This window comes from Tupaia chinensis, unplaced genomic scaffold, assembly GCF_000334495.1.
Source record: "Tupaia chinensis unplaced genomic scaffold, TupChi_1.0 Scaffold144378_1, whole genome shotgun sequence".
Taxonomy (NCBI): domain Eukaryota; kingdom Metazoa; phylum Chordata; class Mammalia; order Scandentia; family Tupaiidae; genus Tupaia; species Tupaia belangeri.
This window is the reverse complement of record NW_006204238.1, coordinates 210,628-223,374: the sequence shown is the minus strand read 5'-3', so window position 1 is coordinate 223,374 and position 12,747 is coordinate 210,628. Positions and strand designations below refer to the sequence as shown.

Below are 12,747 nucleotides of genomic sequence, written 5' to 3'. Positions count from 1 at the left end.
ATTAGGAAAACACATAACTTGAAACCAGGAGACCATAGTCCTATTCCAAGGTCTTGAACGCTAGGTTAATCAATTTTCTAAATTTTGCCTTAGCTTTTCTACTCAATGAAATGAAGTGGACCGAATGACATGTGAAATACATTTCATGTATAAAGTTCCACTAAAGCTTTTACTTTTAAAATAAAAATGTATAATTTTAAAAATTGTAAGATAAGGCATCCAACACACACATGAACAAAATAAATAAAAATAATATTTGTTTACCATAGGGCAGGCAACACCACAACCAAAAACAATAATAATTTAAAGGTAATCCAGACATTTTAAAAAGTTCATTTATATAGACAAATTTTATAAACTTTGTTGAGAAAAATAAATAAATATAAAATAAAAATAATGGGAATATATATATATACATATATATATATATATATATATATCCATATCTGTATATGTTTGAGTATAAGAGTGTTAAAATAAAACCTGGTAGAGGCCATTATGAGAGGACTTCAAGAACTTTGTGGGAAACAGAATTAAAGCTAAGTTTATTTTGGCACAAAATATTTTGAAATCTATGTATAGGTTTTATGTTACACATATTTTCCATGAACTTTTTTGAAGATCCCTTGTCTACTGAGACAAGTTTCACAATATCTTTCTTTTTGTTGTTGTTTTTTGTTTGTTTGTTTGTTTGTTTTTAAGAGATTTTTGCTATAGGGAGCATGCGCTCGCCAGACAGACAGAGAGAGACAGAGAGATAGAAAGCGAGACATCACCCCTCAGGGGGGATGGCCACGCTGCAATCCTTTCTCTTCCATTCTCCTCTCGGGATCTTGGGCACACATGCACATGCACCTGGCGTGAGGTTTAAGCCACCGTGTCCAGGTCGCGAATCGCAGTGGACTATGTGGGAGTCCAGCGACATAGCCATTACGCTAACTGCTGATCCCATCACAATATCTTTCTTAAAATCCTCAATCTCTTATATCATTTTCAGGTGAGAAGTGCCTCAGCAACCAGAATATTGCAGCATTTGCCAGATAAAGTCAATGGGGAAGACAAGAGGAAAAAAACTGACTTCTGGGAAACTGTTAAGATGAAAACAATGCTTCTTCATAAAACGTTATATAGTGGCAATCAGAGTTACATCATATATTGGCACACCGTTTTGTTATTCTTGCCAGATAAGCCAGTCAAGTTTGAAAAACTCATTTGTTTGAGTGTATTTGTTTCAGACACTTTGGGAGAAAAAGTAATGTTGGTTCACTGTCTTGGCATATCCCTTCCAAAAGAATCACTAAGTACATGATTTTGGTATGAAGCCAATAAAATAGAACTGCAAATCTTAGTGAGAAAAGCACACATTCTACCATTAATGAGATTTAATAAAGGGGAAAAAGATTAATGCAAACCCATGAGAGAAAAACTAAAAATCAAAAACTAAACGAGCATTAGCAAAGTTGCTATCCACCCAAGGAACATTTACTTCTTTTTGTTTTTTGTTTTTCTTTAGTTACTAGAGTGAACATATGCTCATCAGAGAGAAACAGAGAGACAGAGAGAAAACACCCCACAATGGGTCTGGTCACAACTGCAATTCTTTTTGCTCCATTTCTCCATCCAGTCAGGATTTGGGGCATGCACACACATGTGCCTGGATGTTTCTCAAACTGCCAAGGCTCAGTTTTCAACTTCAGGGTTGCTGTGTGGGACTCACTTAACCACTAAGCTACAGGCTGGCCCTTGAGCAAGCTTTGATCTATTGGAAAAATGGTACAATTTCAAATTCAATTGTACTGTTTCCAGAACTAAGATATAATGCTCTACTAATTTAGATAACAGAGCATTTAGGTACTAGGTAAATCACTTAAATGAAAAATATTCAACAATCTGAATTGCTATAAATTTACTGCATAAGTAAAATATGTGGAAGGATTCCTAGAAGCAATAAGTCTCATTTGTACAAGTTTGACTTTTATTATCATCAATCCTTGCCTATCAAATATTTGCTAAGTGCAGAATATAATCTTGAGCACTGGCTTCATCAATGATCATGGTTTAACCTCACTATGCCCTATCTCACTCAACACTTCCTTCTCTAGAGACCTCTCACTCAACTTAAGCAGGACTCATTTTTCTAAAGATTCATCAAAGAACAATCATATCTTTACTTTCTTTAACATATCGTGTAGTAGCCCCACCTAGAAACAGTTTACAGTTTTATTGGTTGGAGGGGTTTGTTAGGAGAACAGGTACATGTTTGAAAGTATCTATTTTTATCTTTTTTAATGATATTTTGCCTGGGTATAGAATTTTATATTGAAGATAATTTTTCTCACAGGCACTTAAAGACTTGACTCCACTCCTACTAGCATGTAATGAGATTCTATTTGTCCCTAAATATGATTTTAATTTCTTTAGTGAAAAGATGAAGGATGTCACATAAGGATAAATGAAAACTTCCCAAACTCTGTATGTGGGTGCAGGGGATAGTAGACAGATTATGTGTGATGACTCAGGGAAATGCCATATTCACCTTAAGTTAAGTTCTTTTTCTCTGCAGAGTCTTACTGCTCATTAAGCCTTTGACTTCGATTCCAAATGTCTCAAATATTGCATTGTATAGACTGGTTTCCATTTCTTTTGCAGACTTCAGGATGTGATTTTCTTTCCTTGTGCCATCCTTCATTCATCATCCCATTGACTTTCAATATTTAATTTTTTTTTGGAAAGGTTTTTGCTATAGGGCAGGTGCGCTCGCCAGACAGAGAGAGAGAGACAGAGAGACAAAAAGCGAGAAATCAGCCCTTGAGCAAGCTTTGATCTATTGGAAAAATGGTACAATTTCAAATTCAATTGTACTGTTTCCAGAACTAAGATATAATGCTCTACTAATTTAGATAACAGAGCATTTAGGTACTAGGTAAATCACTTAAATGAAAAATATTCAACAATCTGAATTGCTATAAATTTACTGCATAAGTAAAATATGTGGAAGGATTCCTAGAAGCAATAAGTCTCATTTGTACAAGTTTGACTTTTATTATCATCAATCCTTGCCTATCAAATATTTGCTAAGTGCAGAATATAATCTTGAGCACTGGCTTCATCAATGATCATGGTTTAACCTCACTATGCCCTATCTCACTCAACACTTCCTTCTCTAGAGACCTCTCACTCAACTTAAGCAGGACTCATTTTTCTAAAGATTCATCAAAGAACAATCATATCTTTACTTTCTTTAACATATCGTGTAGTAGCCCCACCTAGAAACAGTTTACAGTTTTATTGGTTGGAGGGGTTTGTTAGGAGAACAGGTACATGTTTGAAAGTATCTATTTTTATCTTTTTTAATGATATTTTGCCTGGGTATAGAATTTTATATTGAAGATAATTTTTCTCACAGGCACTTAAAGACTTGACTCCACTCCTACTAGCATGTAATGAGATTCTATTTGTCCCTAAATATGATTTTAATTTCTTTAGTGAAAAGATGAAGGATGTCACATAAGGATAAATGAAAACTTCCCAAACTCTGTATGTGGGTGCAGGGGATAGTAGACAGATTATGTGTGATGACTCAGGGAAATGCCATATTCACCTTAAGTTAAGTTCTTTTTCTCTGCAGAGTCTTACTGCTCATTAAGCCTTTGACTTCGATTCCAAATGTCTCAAATATTGCATTGTATAGACTGGTTTCCATTTCTTTTGCAGACTTCAGGATGTGATTTTCTTTCCTTGTGCCATCCTTCATTCATCATCCCATTGACTTTCAATATTTAATTTTTTTTTGGAAAGGTTTTTGCTATAGGGCAGGTGCGCTCGCCAGACAGAGAGAGAGAGACAGAGAGACAAAAAGCGAGAAATCACCCCCCAGGAGGGATGGCCATGTCGCAATCCCTTCTCCTCCATTCTCCTCTCGGTATCTTGGGCACGCACACACACGCGCCCGGCGTGAGTTTAAGCCACCGGGTCTGGGACTCGAACCGCGGTCGACTACGTGGGAGACCAGCGACATAGCCATTACACTAACTACTGGTCCCAATCTTTTAAAATTTTTGAGGACTTTCTTGCCTCAGTAAGATATCTCTGTATGTATTTTATCTGTAGTACAGACGTATTCCTTTATGCATTTTAATTTTAATTGTACTGAAGTATTAGGAGAGACAGAGACTCATATATATCTTTCCCATCTTCTTGAACCAGAAATCTTTGTTTTACAATGCATACATACATTCTCCAGTCATTTGAGTCGTCAAGCCTATTATTAAAGTACTTATATAACTCAAATTTATAGCTCATGTTCTTTCTAAACTAACTCATTTTTTCCAAAGCTCTTGATCAAATCAAATGCCAAAAAATTATTGCTTAAATTAATCTTTGCAATATACGCTTAATCTCTAAACTACCCTCTACCAATAATCCTCCTTGTGAATAGTTTGCTTCACACTTATATTTAAAAATAAATTTAGAATCACTGTGTCAAGACTTTCTTCCATTTATATAATTGTGTTGAGCTTCATTATTACTGATTTAATTAATTTGTGTCTATCATTATTTTTCAACACCATTATCGATTACCCCACATCTGGTCTTATCTTCCTTGAAAATGTAGTCTATTTTGTAACCAAAATTAATATCACACAATTCAAATTTAATTATGAAAGGTTTCTGCTTGAACTTTCACTAGAGAGCCAAAAAATCTTCAGGATGCCTAGAGTCTTCCAACTCCCTAGGTTAGCATAAACCCCTCCCCCCCTTTTTTCTTTATATATATATATATAGAGAGAGAGAGAGATTTGTGCTATAGGGTGTGTGCACTAGCTGGAGAGAGAAAGAAAAAGAAAGTGAGAAATCACACCCAAGGAGGGATGGCTACAGTGCAGTCCCTTCTCCTTCATTTTCATCTTGGGATCTGGGGAATGCACACACACATGCCCAGTGTGTTTCAAGCTTCTAGTTCTGGGACTTGAACTGTGGTCAGCCATGTCAGAGTCCAGCACCTTAACCACTATGCCACTTGCTGGCCCCTAAAAGACCCTTTTTAACCCTCCCTCTCTACTACCTTTTTATTGTCATTCTCACTCTTCCTCTACAAAAATTCTACGCTGAAAGCAAAATAAATTTTTCACAGTACCATTTATACAACATGACTGTTCAGGACCTGCCTTTGTCTACATGCTACTGTCTCCTAGATATAATCTCTTCTGTCCTATCCTTTTTCTGACTGGTGACCTTCTTATACATACTTAGAAGATTTGGCTCAGTTGTTACTTCCTCAGGAATGATTTCTTTGACCTCTCCAGGGAGAGAATTAAGTGCTTCCTCCCACAGGGTTTGGTCCATAACTCTGCAAAAGTGTTAAATACATTGCTATAATTACATGTTTATGTGTCTGTGTCCTCACTGGATAGTGGGCCCTAGAGGTCAAGAATTGTATTAACAAGGCATGCACTTAACACTGTTTACAAAATACGTGTAAATGGACAAAGGAGGTAAAAAAGAAAAGACAGAAAAGAAAGGAGGAAGGAAGGAAGGAACTTCTCTGATCACTGATCACATATTACTCTGTATGTCTAGACTGTACTATTCATTTTCTTACTCTAAGCGACCTTCCTTTTTTTCTATTGTTTGGGATAGCTAACTTTTAAATAAATATATTTCTCTAACTCTCTTTTCTTTTTCTTGTTTCTTTTTTTATTTGGAAAGGTTTTTGCCATAGGGCGTGTGAGCTCGCCAGAAAGACAGAGATAGAAAGCGAGAAATCACCTCCGAGGGGGAATGGCCATGCCGCAATCAATTCTTCTCCATTCTCCTCTTAGGATCTTGGGCAGGCATGCACACAGGCCCAGTGTAAGTTTAAGCCACCGGGTCCGGGACTCGAATCATGGTCGATTACATGTGAGTTCAACGACATAGCCATTACGCTAACAGCTGTGCCCTCTAACTCTCTTTTCTCATCATCACTTCCTTTTTTCCCCAGTAGGACCTAAGATCTATTATTTTAATTATTATCAACATTTTCAACTCTCTTCTCCTCTGTTGAGTTCTATGGTAACATCCTGTTCTAAGAATGATTGCTCATATTCTCACTCCTATGCATGAGCTTCTGCATATTCCTAGAGAAATTCCTAAAACTGTGCTACTAGCTCATGGTTTTAATATCAAGTAGGTATTCAACCCTTGTGTAAGATCAACTTATTCCAAGCAGCACAGATCTAATTCTTCAAGACAATAGTTAAAATTCTCCCACAGCACCTGGAGTCTACCATACTAAGCCTATTCACCTCAAGGATTTATTTGATTTTCAATTATACTGAGAAATCACTGCTACTTATAAATGTCTACATTCATACTTTCTTCTTCAGACTTGCGAGCATGATGTATCTCTTCTATTGATACTGCCTCTGCTTTCTTTTCATTTCCTTCCTATGTCTGCAAAGACCTTGCTTCATTAATTGCCTCCTTCTTTCTTCCTTGGGCTCTTCTCTTTTTCCTCATTAGAATTAAGATTTAAGATTAAGCACTGTGCTTAAATCTCTACTATACTATATTCAAAAATATACATTGAGCATTGAATATATATTACTTGCCAGTCACTGTATTAATGTCTACTTTCCTTCTCAACTATACTGGAAAGTTATTTATACACTATCTGTTTTTTACTGTGTGTGTGTGTGTGTGCACATGCACTTGCCAGAGAGACAGAAAGTGAGAACACATCTCTCTGGGGCAGATGGCCATGCTGTAGTCCCTTCTCTACTCTACTTCTGGGATTCTGGGCATGCACACACATCTTCCTGGCATGTGTTTCAAGTGTGTGCTCTGGGACTCTAACCCCAGTCAGACATGTGAGAACCTAAATTCTTAACCATACACCACCTGCTGGATCCCTTCATTAAACGTTTAAACATCTTTTAATTTTGTGTCTCTTTTCTGTCATCAGAAAACGTCAAAAGTGAAATGTACATATACCGTTTTGCTGAATCCAATAAGTAATTTCCAAAATCACATCTGCTTGATCTCTTTGCACATTTATTCCTTTGTGACATGGCCTGCTCTTTCTTTCTTTTTCTTTCTTTTTTTATTTCTGGCATATGAAAATGTATTACTGTTTTTTTTCCACTATCAAAAATTATGATCTTGGTTTTTCCTTCTTGCCTTTATATAGAGTTATAAGAGAGAGATTGGCTACTTTGACCTACTTGAATCTGACTACAGGAATGTAACCAACAGCATGACCTTTTCAGCCAAATCCAGCAACCAAAATATCATAGGTTTCCTCAATAAAATTCAAGCAACCATAATTGTGTACAAAAGTTGTGATCTTCTTGTCAATCTTGATTAGCTTGTCTTTCTGATGGTAGAATTTGGTTGTTTGGCTTCAACCCCTACTTTTTTTCCAGCATAATTCCCTTCACATAGGAAGCTCTTCCAAAAGTGTTGGCCTTCAGGGCTGTGCCCAGATGGACTTTCTTGTACTGTATATCCTGCCATTTCTGGTCCTGTAGGTGACTACAGAGCTTACTGGCAGTAGGAAGACTATGACACTTGCCCATCCTGTTGGCACCCCAGTCCAAGGGAAAGAAAGGCTTTCTGTTTCTAAAATGCATGTTTCTTTCTTGTTCCTTATTTTCTCCCATTTCTTTGGTCATTCATATTCAGTATTCTTAAACTACTTATCCTCCACTCTCTCTAGTGGAAATGAACCAGGTTTCACTGTGCATACTCTACTTAAGGGAATCCTTTCATATCCACAATTTCATTACCTACTTAGAGTCAGGTAGCTCCATTACCCTAACCTCTACTAAAGACAACCTCTTTTTTAATTCTGAAACTTACAATCAAATCAATCTAATGATGTCCAAAACTAGACTAATCTCTCTCTCACTCCACATCTCTAGTGCATCCTCCATAAGAGTAAGATGCATCAGTCCTTAAAATAGTCCTCATGAGGTCAGTGCTAGACTTAACCTGTTCCTTTGCCTCACATTAAATTGGTAACTGAATTCTAGAAGTCGTCCTCTATAAAAAGCCCTGAACTGTAAATTCCTTCCTTCAATTATATCTTAATTATTTCAAAACTGCCTGAACTACTTCCATATGTCTAGATTTGCCTTCTCTTCAATTAGAATTTTCTTTCTCAAAAACAACTGTGATATCACAGCCCAGTTTTATATCTTCAGAACACTCAAATAAATTAGAGATTAAAGCCAAGCTTCTTAGTCTAATAGGTAAAAGATTTCATGATCAGGACACTGCTTAGTTATCAAGAATCTTCCACTTCCCCTTTGTCTTAGTCTACACATTTATTTTCTTCTAGTCATCACATTTAAAAAATACATGATTTTAGGACCAGCTGATAGCGTAATGGCTATGTCACTGGACTCCCATGTGGTCAACCACAGTTCGAGTCCCAGACCCGGTTGCTTAAGCTAACGCCGGGTGCATGTGCATGTGTGCCCAAGATCCTGAGAGGAGAATGGAGGAGAAGGGATTGTGGTGTGGCCATTGCCCCTTGGAGGTGATTTCCCACTTTCTGTCTCTCTGTCTTTGTCTTTCTGGTGAGCACACACCCCCTATAGCAAATCCTCTCAAAATAGGTATATATATATATACATATATACATATATAGATACATACATATATGTATATCTGTTGAGTATTTTGAATTATACATACATATATATATATATATATATGTATATCTCATTATTCCAACTAGTCTGAGTTACACAGCAACTGTGTCAATTAAAATATAAATTCTTTGTTGGAAAACGTCATATATTACTGTGTTAGTATCTCAAGCACTTTAGCAAATTGTTACTTAGAATTAAGATATGTTAAACGAAAGGGAGAATAGATAAATATAATCTACCACCTGTTAGTACCCATTCAATTTCATTTTATATAAAACATTGGACACAAAGACTCTAATCAATGTGCAACTTACTTAAAAACAACCTGCATATTGTTAAAAAATAAGTGATTTCAGTGAGCTATTTACATTCTTGGCAATTTTTGTAGATACTAATTGAAATCTTTGCCTCTTTGTTGTTTATTAATAACATAATAGTGGTTTGAATAATAACTGTGTAAAATAAACTAGTTTTTAATTAAATTTTGATGATACATAATGAGTTCATAAAGACAGTTTTAACTACTTTTATAGGCATTGTCATATGTTCTAGAATCATAAAATTGTTATAAAACAGAGGAACTTGGTTTCTGTGCCCTGAATGTATGTATTACTTGCAAATATTTTAAATTACTGTAATATTGTCGATACGTTTTATGATGGTGCAAACTATTTTGATCTGTTGAGTATTTTGAATTAACAAAAAAATTCTTATCCACTGATATTGGATTTGACAACATAAACCCTCTGCGTTTTAAGGAGTTCCAGATCCATTATCAATTTGAGCTAACAAGCTAACCTTGTAACAGACACCTAGACTGTGCCAAAATTTGCTTTAAAAAATTAGATTTGGACTTATTCCTATTGAGTTGGCATGATTTAAACTCAATAGAATTCAGTATTTCTGACAAGTTCTAAATGGAGGAGTCCAAAAGGTTACTAGCATTATTATCTGGGCTTTCGCCCAGCATTCAAACTCACAAATCACTGTCATATTTTCTGATAAATTCAGCATTGATGCTGGCCTCTGCATTATTTATTTTCTATGGTTTAATCATGTAGCATGAGAGATAATAGATAATATTTTCTTATTATGCTTAGTAATTTATGTAGGGAGAAAAACATACTTTTTTTTTTTATTTTAAGCCTAACAAAGAAAAGTTTTGTTTTGATTTTTTTTGGAGAGATTTTTGCCATAGGGCGCATGTGCTCATCAGACAGACAGAGACAGAGAGACAGGAAGCGAGAAATCACCCCCCAGGAGAGATGGCCACGCCGCAATCTCTGCTCCATTCTCCTATCAGGATCCTGGGCACGCACGCACACGCACCCTTTGTGAGTTTTAAGCCACGGGGTCCGGGACGCGAACCGCGATCGACTACATGGGAGTCCAGCAACATAGCCATTACGCTAACTGTTGGTCCTAACAAAGAAAATGTTTGATATATCAACATCTGTAGTTACATCTCTGTAAGTCTCTTTTCCTAACACTTTTTTTTAAAAAACTTTTTTTTTTTTTTTCCAAAAGAAAGCTATATTCAATGACTCAAATTATGGGCCCATATTAAGTACAAGATAAATGATAAAATTGTAGAATTTAATTTTAAGTGAATTATTTGCAAAGTATTCTGTTTTATATCACAGGAATAGATACAGGACAAAATTTTTACCTTTGAAGAGACGAAATTATTGTCAAGAATGCTACAAATATACTAAATGCCACAAATAAAATAAGTATTTCTGAGGATTTGAGAACATTTATTATCCAAAAATCAAACTCATAAATAGAAACATTTTAAAAAGAATTGCTATTGGGGTGGGATGGTGGCTCAGTGAGGCTTACTACATAAGATGGTTCTAGGTTTGCATTCAGACCTTTCCTGTGCTCATCAGGCATGTAGGGGCCATGAACTGGGGACAAGGGAAGCTGTGGCAAGAGGATACTGTTGTGGGTACACATATTTTTGTCCCACTTTCTCTGTCTCTCTCATTCATAGAAGAAATAAACTCTCAAAACGGATATAAATTAATAAATAAATGGGAGTACTATAAACTGAATTGTGTTCCCTCAAATTCCTTATGTTGAAGCCCTAGCCTACAATGTAACGGTATTAGGAGGTAGGGCTTTTGAGCAGCAATTAGGTTATGAGAGTAGAATCATGATGATATTAGATCTCTTATAAGAAAGGACCAGAGAACTTGTTTTCTCTCTTTTTCTCTACCATGTTACTATACAACAAGAAAAGACCTTTTGCAAGTCAGAAAAAGAGCCATCACCAGAGACCTAATCTACTGGCAACTTGATCTTAGAATTTCTAGCCTCCAGAACTATGTGAAATAAATTTCTAGGAGTTAAACCACCCAATCATATTCTCATAGCTTTTAATTCTGTTATAATGGCTTATAATTCCTCTACTAATACAATCATGGATGAAAGCTCAGCAAAAATAGAGAAAACGAAGGGATTATGGGACAGACAAGTAGCTTGGGATACTATTGAGGTCTCGAGTATGGTGGGCAACCAGGATGCAATGATATGTAGGTCAGAAAACAAATAAGAAAAAAGGCACAAAGAAAGTATTCAGAGCAGAGCAAGAGTGAACATCAGGTCTAGCATTTCTTCAGGGAATGACAGGCTATTTTTACAACTGCTGCAAACCATATCTAGTGTTTGAACACTTAAATAGAGTATTACAACATTTAAGCATCTCAATATTTAAGAAAATTAATTTTAAAATTAAAACTGTTTTTACTTGTTTTACAGAAGATAATTTTTTAGAATAGTGATATGTAGCATGACATTAAAAATTGTAGGTAAAATATTTTATTCCTTAAAAATCATAAGAATCTTTTGCAAAAATCAAAAACTAGCAATCCATCAAGAAATGGGAAATTTAAAAGGGATGCTCTACTTTTTCAACCTGGTAGGGGAAACAAGGTTGTTCCTTAAAATCAAGCATCAGGTTACTGTTGTTCTCAGGAGCACTAGTAGCCCCTGGGGGAAGGACTTGCTCAGCTGCAGTAAAAAAGTGACTATAACTGAGATACACTGCGTGGGTCCCTGACACCACAATAAACAGTCTCGTGACCTGCAACCTATCCCCTTCATAGGATTGTGATGCTTGTATGAGACAGAATGTGTTTATCATGGTGATGAGTATTCACTAAAAGGTAGATCTCATTATTCAGAATTAATATGGCCCTGAGCAAATTGTTGAATGAATAACCTCTGTAAAAATCATGCAGTTTCCTAACTACGATGATCATTAAAAAGATGCTGTACAGTTCATTCAATATAGGTAGAGAAAATGGAAGCCAAAAAGAATAAATCTCTTGACCACCATAAATGTAAAAACCATGGACTCACATTCTTCGCTCCCTTGAGGTCTTTTCTCTTTGACAGTGTTAAAGTTCTCTGACTGAAACTGAAGGATAAGCTATTTTTGTCAAAACTTAAGGGAAAGTTTTATTTTCAAAATACCCTGGTGTGTGTGTGTGTGTGTGTGTGTGTGTGTATTATTTTTCAAATCTGTAATCTCACATTTGCAATCACAATTTAAATCTTTGATATCATTGAGGATGTTGATTAAAGAAAATTTGGTTTGTATTTACATTTCATTGAAATAAGTTTAAATTTATTGAACCCCTATCAACTAAATGTTTCACAATGCCTTTACAATTAATCTGTATTTTTTACCTGAATGTCAAGATAATAAAGAACATAGGGAAGCAACTGTGATAATTAAAACAGCATGGTACTGGCACAGGAACAGACCTGTGGACCAATGGAACAGAATTGAGTCCACAGGAATAAATCCCCAATCATTCAGTCAATTGATTTTTGATGAGGGGCACCAGTCAATCCAGTGGGAAAAGGAAAACCTCTTCAGCAAATGGTGCTGGAAAAACTGGATTTCCACCTGTAGAAAGATGAGTCTGAACCCCTACCTCTCATCTTTGACAAAAATCAAGTCAAGGAGGATCAAGGATCTAAATCTAAGACCCCAAACTATTAAACTGCTTCTAGAAACACTGGGGAAACTCTGGGAGACACTGGGGTAGAGAAAGACTTCTTACATAAGACCCCTAAAGCACAGTCGATAATCCCA

At 35.9% G+C, this 12,747-nt stretch overlaps 1 protein-coding gene and 1 pseudogene across 1 annotated transcript in view; both read right to left on the bottom strand.

Moving 5' to 3' along the window:
- HCN1 (hyperpolarization activated cyclic nucleotide gated potassium channel 1) overlaps positions 1-12,747 on the bottom strand; it is a 385,667-nt gene that overhangs the window by 186,077 nt on the left and 186,843 nt on the right.
- On the bottom strand, positions 7,136-7,559 carry LOC106733686 (40S ribosomal protein S23 pseudogene; annotated as a pseudogene).